The sequence below is a fragment of the Sphaerodactylus townsendi genome, linkage group LG05 (assembly GCF_021028975.2).
Source record: "Sphaerodactylus townsendi isolate TG3544 linkage group LG05, MPM_Stown_v2.3, whole genome shotgun sequence".
NCBI classification, from domain to species: domain Eukaryota; kingdom Metazoa; phylum Chordata; class Lepidosauria; order Squamata; family Sphaerodactylidae; genus Sphaerodactylus; species Sphaerodactylus townsendi.
In genome coordinates, this window is record NC_059429.1 from 108,939,541 (window position 1) to 108,950,184 (window position 10,644).

General features: G+C 41.7%; 1 long non-coding RNA gene across 1 annotated transcript; it reads right to left on the reverse strand.

Annotated features, from left to right (window-relative positions):
- Window positions 1–1,995: 1,995 nt before the first annotated feature.
- LOC125432660 lies at window positions 1,996–9,962 on the reverse strand. Its single transcript, XR_007244515.1, has 2 exons — window positions 9,797–9,962; window positions 1,996–2,282 (listed from the first exon to the last, which is right to left on the reverse strand). It is a non-coding gene; the product is annotated as an uncharacterized LOC125432660 (long non-coding RNA).
- Window positions 9,963–10,644: the final 682 nt, after the last annotated feature.

The following is a 10,644-nucleotide window of genomic DNA, read 5'->3' on the forward strand; positions in this document are numbered from 1 at the left end:
TGAGATTGCCACGGCAAGGAAGAATGCAGATGAGAACCAGGAGGGGGGGTATTTCACCCTTTCTAAGCACAAGATCAGACCAAGCAGGTATTAATAGACCCAGTGGCATAGGTGATAAATCACAGCTGATAACACCCTAGGTGCTCATTTGTTGGCCATTGTGGCAGGGACAACCTCAAGCAAGGTACAGTCTGTCTTTTCATTCCTTTCACAGTGATTATGTTACATTTTTAAATAATGTTGTTCACGTCCAGATTTCAAAGGTTTCTCTAATGAACTACAATTACTTTCTCATACCTTTAAGAACCTTAGTTGGGCTATCTTTCTGTTATGATTTTTTTTTTGAATTATTAATCATTGTGGTGATTACTGTTACTTCTGTTTCTTGGTGGAATATTCAAAACAGGCCAGAAAAATAGACAAATAATAAGCATTCGGTATTAAAAATGTGTGGAACCATTTTTGAGGTTGCTTGGATCACCTCTTTTTCATTCCCCACCCCCCATCTCACCCTGTTACTTTCCTTTTGTATGTAGGGGGCTGCTGTGATTTTGACACAAGTTTTCATTTGTTCTTTTTTTTAGAAAAATTCCTCAGAACTGTGTCTTACCTATGATAATTAGGAAAATGTGTGACAGACAGATATATCTGCCATTTCCTGTGGTGGGAAGGGTGAGTCTTTTGTTTCTCTGTGCCCAAAATGCTAGAGCTTGATAGATATTTGACAGATAATTTCTGGAAGGAAAATCCAAGTCCACCAACTTATTTTAATTGTACAGCCACATTTTCAGGGGTTACTGTTTGGTTTCTCAGGTTAAAATTGTATACCCTCCACAGAATCTAACTTTATGTATACCGCCCATGACTTAATAATCCAGGTGAAGGCAACCCTTTTCTTACAGGAATGTGAGGGAGCTTGCCCATCCATCCAAGTCAATACTATTAATTAGGCACCACTTTAATTTGTTGCGATTGTAAAAGAACCCCTTGTGGACAGATGCTGAGGGCCAGAAGACCCTTGTGTGAAGTGTACTAAAGTAGGGTTAAGTACTCTTGATAAAACGAGCTTCCTCAAGACAGCCAGCAGGATTGATAAATAGCCTATTTAATTATGCTTCATTCCCGTTTTCATTGGTATTTTCTTGCCTTCTACCATGGAAGAGGCATTTTCATGGGAAAGGGCATTATAAATCAATACAGAAGAGATTGGGAGGGAGGGAGACCCTGCCAGGCCAGCCCCAAGCACATACTGCTCAGCCAAGCCATGCAGATGGGTGGGAGAAGGCCATGTTAGGGTCCTGCCTCATGATACTGGGCCAGATACAGCAAGGCTAGGCTGTCCTTCACTGTGCCAGGCAAGCCTATGTCAGGCGCAGAGAAGGACAAGCCAGGTATGCCCTGAACACACCAAGCAGGGCCAAGCCTCAGTGGGCACGGTAATCCAAGCCAGGAATGCCCTTTGTTGTACCTTAGACAAGGGCCTTCAGGCCAATTGGGCCCGCTCTCCTCTTTGGGCTGGGGGTGCCCTGGCTGGTGTGGCTTTGGCAAGGTAAGTGGCTCCCTATGACCTTTCCTTCATGGCAGTCCACCCATGTTGAAAAGCCAGATGCCAGTTTCCTCGGAGCTTTAGCGTGGGCAGCAAGCCACACAGAATGGCGCAGTTTCAGCTGTAGGCCTGCTGCCCAAATGCGAATGCCTATTGAATTGCAGGGAGGGGCAGGGGGAGATGGTTTTATTGAACCTTATGAGCTGTAGTAGTCTGAGCATGTAGAATTTCAACCACAGTATCTTCAAGGATCTTTTTATCTGTTCCAATGCCAGTACCCAGGGGAAACACAATTGCAATTTGTCCCGGGCATAGCAATGAATAAGCAGCATAAATCAAGAGGTCCCTGGTTCATATCTGGGTGCCCCCTCCAATATAGAAGTATAAATTATTTTAAGAGAATTGAAATGCATGTTTGTAAAAAGTGATGTAAAAAACACACACAAGGATGATGTTATAATTATTTTATTATTATCAATGATTATATATATTCAGATCCCAGACTGTCAATAGAAGTGAACGCAAGAACACTGAAGAAGAATATTTGAAAACGGCCATGGAGCGCATTCCGTTTTGTGTTTATGAATAAGACTTTTACTCGGGCGTAAAGAATTCCCAAGCTACTAAAGACACATATGACTTGTGTTGGATTTTTGAAGAACTGTAGACAATTGACTTGAACTGTAAATAATTGACTTCAACTCATTCAAGGGACGTGCAGGTCCTTGCGTCACTCCTGTGGGAGGATATAAAAATTAAGTTTGTTAGACATGGAATTACAGCTGATCTCAAGTCTACAGAGATCAATTCCCCTGGAGAAAATGGATGTTTTGGAGGGTGGACTCTGAGGAATGGCACCCCACTGAATTGCACCCCACTGAGGAATTGCACCCCACTGGCTGGCTGGCTGGCTGGTATTGCTTTAACTAACTGAAACATTTTAATTAGCCTTTCCACCAGACTTAGGATTTCCAAGGTAGGCAGCAATCAAAACCATTAAAACAAGCTTTTCTAATACATATATACAGAACAATTAAAAACAATGAGTAAAACACATAGACAAATAAGTCACAGCAGACAAGAAAGAGCCAGCATAATGTGGTGGTTAAGAGCAGGTGGACTCCAATCTGGAGAACTGAGTTTGGTTCCCCACTCTGCCACTTGAACTATGGAGACTTATCTGGTGGATCAAATTAGCTTTTGCACTCCAACACATGCCAGCTGGGTGACCTTGGGCTAGTCACAGTTCTTGGGAGCTCTCTCAGCCCCACCCACCTCATAGGGTGTTTGTTGTGGGAGGGGGGAGGAAAACGAAATTGTAAGCCCCTTTGAGTCTCCTTACAGGAGAGAAAGGGGGATATAAATCCAGAGTCGTCATCTTCTTCAAGAACCAACCTGATTCTAACAGGATTAGAAAAGCAACCAGCTACAGAGCATAATAGGACTGATTTAAGCACCTAGGTTGCTTTTTCCTTTTAAATTTATATTTAATTAAAAACTGATATGAAAAGGAAAGATACATATTACATAGTTTGTATATATATCACATGTATACCAACATTGCTAGAGTTAACACAGATCTCAGATTTGCAGAGCTAGAAACCCTGTTTGACTAGTCATTGATAAAACGAGTTCAAAATTACTTCCTCTTTCTTTCCAATGCAACTTTTGTGTGTGTTGTCATAATAACAGCATAGTCATACAAGTTGTTCATCCATTCAATTAACAATGAGATGGGCAATATTCTCCAATACTCTGTGCCAAACACTTTTGCAGAGTGACCACTTATGAAATTAATTCATTCCAGCTAACTGGCATATCCCTTGTAATAAGTTAACCAGACAATTAATGGATCTCAGTGTAAGTCCATGATTCTCTCAACGATGGTATTACTTTTCTTCAAGAATGTTACAACAGGGCGTAGGTCCGTTTCTATAGACAGTCAGTGACGATTAAGACTGCTTTTAAAACTACAAAGCATCACTTGGGTGTTTTGAAAATCATAGCTGTAGAACATATTTCCTGATCAATCAGGATCTGAAGATATTCAAACAGCTATGTTTCACAAGCGGGTTGGAATGAAAGCACGTAGAATGCTAATAGATCAATATCATGCTAAGCCCCTACTGTATTTTATGGGAAATTCTTTTCTCCTTTTAGGACATCATCTGAAAATTCAAGAAAGGTAGTTAAATGCCCTTTAAGGTATTTCATAGTAAAATTCCCAAGGTCTCTGACTTATAAAAACCTAGCCAATAGCTGAAAATGTTAAACCTAACTAAATTAAAGCAGGAAGATACCAACTAACAGACAAATTTGTTGAGAACCTACCACATATTTAATCCATCCTTCCAAGAAGCCTGGGCCTGTGCACAAGTTCTCACTGCTTCCATATTATCCTCACAACAGATCTGTTAGGAAGGCTAGGAAAAGGTCATGGCCAAGGTCACCCACTGAACTTCTCGACAGCCCCAAAGCTTATCATGACACTCTAGCTATTATACTACAGCAGCTGTCTGCCTGGCGATTTTTTGCTACTGGGGGATTGTTTGCTACTGGAATGAAAGGTGTAATAAACTGGAGTGCTGTGAGGTTTCCGGGCTGTATGGCCGTGTTCCCTCCCCTCCCTTGCATGCTACCTCTCACTTCCTCCCCTTACTCCCCTTCCCTTGCATTCCACCCCTCCCCCACCCTTCGCTAGGGTGGGTGGGCCATGTCCAGATGCCAGAGCCCCTCCCTTGCATGCCACCCCTTACTCAGCTCTTCCTTCCCCCACACCTATGAAGATGCCAGCCACAGGTGCAGGTGAAACGTCAGGAGAGACTGCTGCTAGAACACGGCCATACAGCCCGGAAACCACACAGCACCCCAGTGATTCCGGCCGTGAAAGCCTTCGACAATACACTGTAATAACACTGTTTATCCATTTGCTAAGTTCTCGTTACAAAAAAACAAAAAAAGTAATATACTCCATATAGACTTTCTTATTTTTAAAAGATGAGAAAAAAAGTATAACTTTTTCGGATTTCTAAATCAAGCAGCCTTCCTGGTGTCAATTACAGTAACCTGCAGAACTCAGAGGTGTCCCATTCTGGCATATTTGAAGATGAAAATTTTGAAAGGGAAGGGAAATGCTGCACCAATTGAATAAAAAAAAACTCTTTGGAATGCTGTTTGAGATCAGTCAATGTCCAGTATTTAAGATGACTAAACATCTAGCCTGGATCTAACCTAAGAGATGAATCCTGCTGCTTTCTGCTCCCTTGCTTATCTCCCATTCTGACTCCAGTACTCCCATGTTAGACATGAGTGGGCTGATTCACACATAAGGTTCTCCCAGTCATAGATTATTTTGGGTCTATTGCTACTGAATTTTTTTTAGCTTTGCCAGCTTTGCAAAGTGAGAATTTTAATGGTTGATACATAGAGAATTCCCTTAGGTGAGAGGTATAGTCCCTGAACTGCACACAGATTTGGCAAAATAAAATTCTATAGTTGGAAAGGTTTCCTTATTGAAATTATGAGCACCCGTGTTCTCTTTCCTTTCCTTGTTACACCTTGTCATTCCAGTAGCAAACAGGCATGCAATAGGCTTTCTCAGAAAGGAATTAGATTTCAACAAAGACCTCTATCCAGCATGGCAGAAAGTAAGGCATTTACGCACTACCAGCATCAGTCTGGAAAACAAACATTGGAATGGCCCAGCCAAACAGCACCCCTTCTTATGCAGAATGAGAGCTCTCCTCAAGCCAGTAGCTCTGCAAAGTGAATCAACATACCCTGGATCAGGAGGCAACCTGTGTGATTCTGATACAGCTAAATGTTCTGGCTGGCCAGCCTCCCTATCAGGTACATATCTGCTGAGTCTCTCTTATCATCATTGAGAGCCACCATGGTGTAGCAGTTAAAAGCAGGTGGATTCTAATCTGGAGAACTGGGTTTGATTCCCCACTCCTCCATATGAATTGCAGATTCTTATCTGGTGAACCGGATTTGTTTCCCTGCTCCTATGATCCTGCTGGATAACCTTGGGCTGGTCACAGTTCTCTCAGAACTCTCTCAGCCTCATCTACCTCACAAGGTGTCTGTTGTGGGGAGAGGAAGGGAAAGGAGTTTGTAAACCATCTTGAGTCTCTTTACAGGCGAGAAAGGTGGGGTATAAATCCAAACTCCTCCTTTTCTTCCTTTCTGCCACTATCCTAACCCTCAAAGGCTCAGAGCACCTGAAACACAAAGACAGAACAGGAAAGTGAAAATGCAGACTTCCACCATAGAAATCATGGTGCGGCTTCACCCCTCCCCCCCCCCCCCCCCCCATGGCTAGAGCTGTCCTAGTTACTTTGAGGCTTCAAAAGCAAAAGGAAATTTCATTCTGATTAGTCATTCTTCCAAGGTTAACAAGCAGGTTACACTCAGCCAGGAGTTTAATTATTTTCTGAATGCAAGTTCCTAATATGAAACAGTAGTAAACGAGTTCAAGGCGGACTAATCCCAAACAATGAGATTGTCAGAGATGGAAAAGAAAATGCCTAGCTTCATCTTCTTCTCATTTCATAAATATAAAGTTTTCAGAAGTTCCCCTAGTTTTACTATTTGGGAGACCTAAATCACAGAGCCTGACTAAACCTGAAGCTATTTATCATCACTACACTTAGAAGAAGCCATCTTTGAAGAGAGGAGTGAAAGCTGTTTTTGAAGAACAACAGTGCCACCTGCTGGAAGAATGTTCCAATGTTTTCCCCTTTTCCAGGCAGTAGATTATATCCCCACCCCATCAAGTTGGTAATTATCCATAAAGAATGTCCATTTATAGTTTGCACGACACGAGGGAGTGATGTGACCATCACCATATCCATCAACCTTTTGATTCTCCACATGAATGGGTCGCTGAGTCAACTGCAGACTGAAGAAAAGAAATGGTACTTATTTTCTGCCTCCGGGAAAAGGTGATTGAAGAAATGATTGTCACAACTTATTATTCACAACGTTTTTGTCTCCACACTTCTGAGTGCTTGCAGGACATGGACAGGGGCCCTTAATCCCATTTGAGAACATGTTGCAACCACGAAGTCTAGAACTTTAATTTTAAAGTGCTAGCTGGGTTATTTTAGTAGGAGATTATGGGCAGAAAGCCCACAAAGTATTGCACAAAATATTTGTGACGCATCCCTCTAGCTGCACAGACACAGAGCTCATGCCACATCTGGAGGATCTCTGTCCTTCTGCAGTATGTTCTCATGGTCACAGGGAGCTCAAAGAAGGGCCTGAAAAAACCCATGGCCCTTTGGATTCCAGCCCTTGGTTGGATTCCAGCCCTTTGGATTCCAGCCCTTGGTTTATGTTTTATTTAGATACTTAAGCCAGTGGTGGGATTCAGCAGGTTCGCACCACTTCAGCAGAACCGGTTGTTAAAATGGTGCTTGTAAACAACCAGTTGTTAAATTATTTGAATCCCACCACTGACTTAAGCCCTCCTTTTCTCCCCAGTGGGGTCTAACTTCAATTGGGTCAGGAATGCTGAAGTTACACTAGTACTGGCGGCAGTTACACAGCAAACACATTTAAAAAATCAACATGCACATTATGCAGAAAACCTCTGACTGGATTTCCCAACATATTTTTTAAAAACCTTAACAAGCAGCGATGAGGGAGGCTTCATTTGGGACAGGCTCTGGCAGAGGGAGTTCCGCTCTTCCTTCCCCCACACCATTTTCCAGATAGAAATCCTGGCTCCCATCCAGCAATGCACATGTGGAAATGTGAACAGATTTAGCATAGTTCAGCTTGCACGAGATCTTGTGCAACATCTAGGGTTTTCCTCTCTGTATCTAACAGTGTGCCAAAATTGCTTGCATAACACCTTCCTCTTCGGAGTCCTCTTCTATGCCCAGCAATTCACCCCCCAAAAGGGAGAATCTGTCCCCTAATGATACAAGAAATAGACATTCTCACAACTTCACGGCAAACATGTTTGGTGGACAAACATACCATTTTTGACAGCCGGAATAACTTGAACTAAGTCTCCAGCACATCTCTCTTTTGCTGTTTGTCACATGAACACACGGAGCTGCCTTATACTACATTGTTTGATCCACTGGGGTCAGTATTGCCTACTCAGTCTGGCAGCCGCTCTGCAGGGTCCCGGGCAGAGGTCTTTCACAATACTTGATTCTTTCAGCTGGAGATGCCAGAAATTCACCTTCTGCATGCCCCTCTCAGAGCCCCTCGCAGCCCCCAACATGAGAATCACGTCAAGCAGCTTTCAAGCTGCGCAGTTATGGTGGCGGTAGAGCTTCATTTTTTTCTTCCTTGTGCACACCTTTGTGCTAGTGCAGCATACTGCCGCCAGAGTATTGGTTGGTCAAATAATCACATGATTCTGGAGGACTGGTAGAAAACTGGTAGAAAACTACAGCTCCCATGAAGCTGTGCAAAAAGAAGCATGTGTAAACTGCTGCCAATCCAAGATGTGTTAAGTAGCTATGACCTCCCGTAGGAAAGATGTGCAGGTGTGAAGGTTTCATCACTTCTTGAGATGGAGCAATGAAAAAGAATCCTGTGACCCATCAAAGACTGACACTTTCATAGCAGCCGCTGGGATTCTAAGAAACGTACTGTTTGATTTTTAATTATATGTTATTGAGCATATTGTGTTTTATCGCAATCTGGTTTTTAGATTAGGTTTTAACCTGTTGTATTGTATTTATTATGATATATGTTGGAAGCCACCCTGAGTCCACAAGGGGAAGGGCAGCATATAAAACCAATAAACTAAATACATATAATATAATATTGATCAGACACAAATGAACACCAAATGATAAGAGGTTTTTTTAAAAAATACACAATATTTATTATTGCCTTTTTGTTCATTCTTCATTTAAACAGTAGGTGATGGAGAACAGTGAAACAAAATGATGGTGTGAAGGGGTTAATGTCCACCATGTATAAAGTAATCCAATGAGTGGGTTCAAGCTGCTTGTAAATAACCCAAACTGCCCACCAAACAATCGGCTCTCTGCTCGTGATGGTAGAGCCAGGAGCCAAATCAGGAGATGCTCAAGCTTCTCTAACCAGATATTTCAAAGTTGAATTTAGACCAAGGAGAGGTGCCTTTCAGGCTCTGCTAAAGGAAAACAACAATTCAGAGAGAGGTACAAAGGTATGCTCTTGTTAAATGCAGAAAAACTAAGACATTGATATCTTGGCTAGTAATGCATTACCGACATGCTACAAATGTGGTTTCATGCTTGTTAATAAGGTAAGCTGCCATCTCATTAGCTGATGTGTTTGTACCTGATGTTTTAATATGCAGCCCAAAGCGATGCATGTGTTAGAAGTTATTCAAGCATTAGCTATTTAAGAGAGGTAACATGGTAACTGTAATTCAAATAATTTCCCAGATGGAAGCCTGCAAACAAGTTCACAATCTAGCCTCTGAGAATGTGCACAAGAGCTCCACAAAACTGAGAACTTTGCACTGCCACTTTTAAATAACAACCTTGCACTTATCTAATGTGAGTGGGACAAATACAGAAAGACTCATTTGGGAAACATGTACAGTTCATTGTCTTGCCACAAGATGGTGCTAAAACCTCTTGTTCATAATACTTCTTCATTTCTTTATGCCCCCAACAATTCTGGAAGGAAGGAAGGAAGGAAGGAAGGAAGGAAGGAAGGAAGGAAGGAAGGAAGGAAGGAAGGAAGGAAGGAAGGAAGGAAGGAAGGAAGGAAGGAAGGAAATTACAGATGCCTAGAATATCTGTTGATTTCCTCTGTGCAAATAATGCACAGATTCCTTTGAATGACTGATTCAATACATTGAAGGGGGGAGGGAGAGGGGTTGCCAGTTTTTGTATGAACCCCAAAATTTTTGACAGTATTGTTCATTCATATCACCATCTCTTGAGGTATGCCAGGGTGACATACCTCTCTTGAGGTATGCCAGGGTGACAGAGAAAGATTGGTTTATAACAAGATTTTTTTTTCATAACAATTGCAGCAGGACAGCAGCCACAGAAAATTCCTAGCAGTACTCAGCTTCATTATTCAGTCTCAGTTTCATTATTTAATCTCATATTGAATGACTTGACAATAAAAATTGTTTTCCCTCTCCACTGAAAACTCTTTGAAAATAGTTTGAGTTTAAAAAAAATTAGAGCATGTGTATAGGTGACTGCATGTGATGAGTCAATCCTCTAATTACTATGAGACACATAACTTTACACTGGGCCTGCACTGTTAGGGTACCTTAATTATTACTTCTATTTAAGGGCTTCCTGGTGGGTGGGGTTTCTCATTCTTCTGAAAATGCCATCTGGTTCAAATTCCTTCTCTGGGACTTGTTTCCAGTGGTGATTGGCTGGGAGAGCTCTCCTGATTCCTTGCAAGGATCCAACTGGAAGGCAAAATATCATTGCCTGGGAAATCAGGAGACTCAAATAAAAACAAGACATCTGATTATTATGACAGTAAATACCTGAAAATGAAAAACAACATAGCCTTTTTGAGAAATATTTTTACTAATGCCTAAGAATCCTAGAATTGTGTTTACTATTATGGCAATGACCCAAGACAGCAATGTTCATGTTTGAAGATGGGGGGTGGGGGTGTCTTTAAAACACCTAAGAATCCCAGAATTTTGTTTACCATTCCAGAAATCGCAGTAACAACACCAAACAGGAACTTCAATGTATCTTTTCTTTTTTGAGAAGTTCAGGATGCAGAAAGTGGGGAATTGAACCTGGGTCTTCTAGATTCTAATGTGATACTCTAACCACTATAAAGGCTGTCTGTCACACAAGAAGATGCATTATACTATGTCAGACCATTGGTTCACCTATACGATTCCCACAGATGATTTTTAAATGAAAGCAAAGAACAGTAAGCACTCTGTTCACAAAGATCCCACACTGTGTGTAGATGATTCCTAAGTAACCGGCACTATCTCTATGATCCATGCCATCATATAATCCTTTCCAAAAGCTATTTGTGCTGGTTGGCATCATAACTTAGGCGGATTCCACATGGGCCAAAAAAGCGGTGTGAAAACAGTGTGAAAATGGTGTAATCCCTTTTACACTGTTTTAAACCATTTT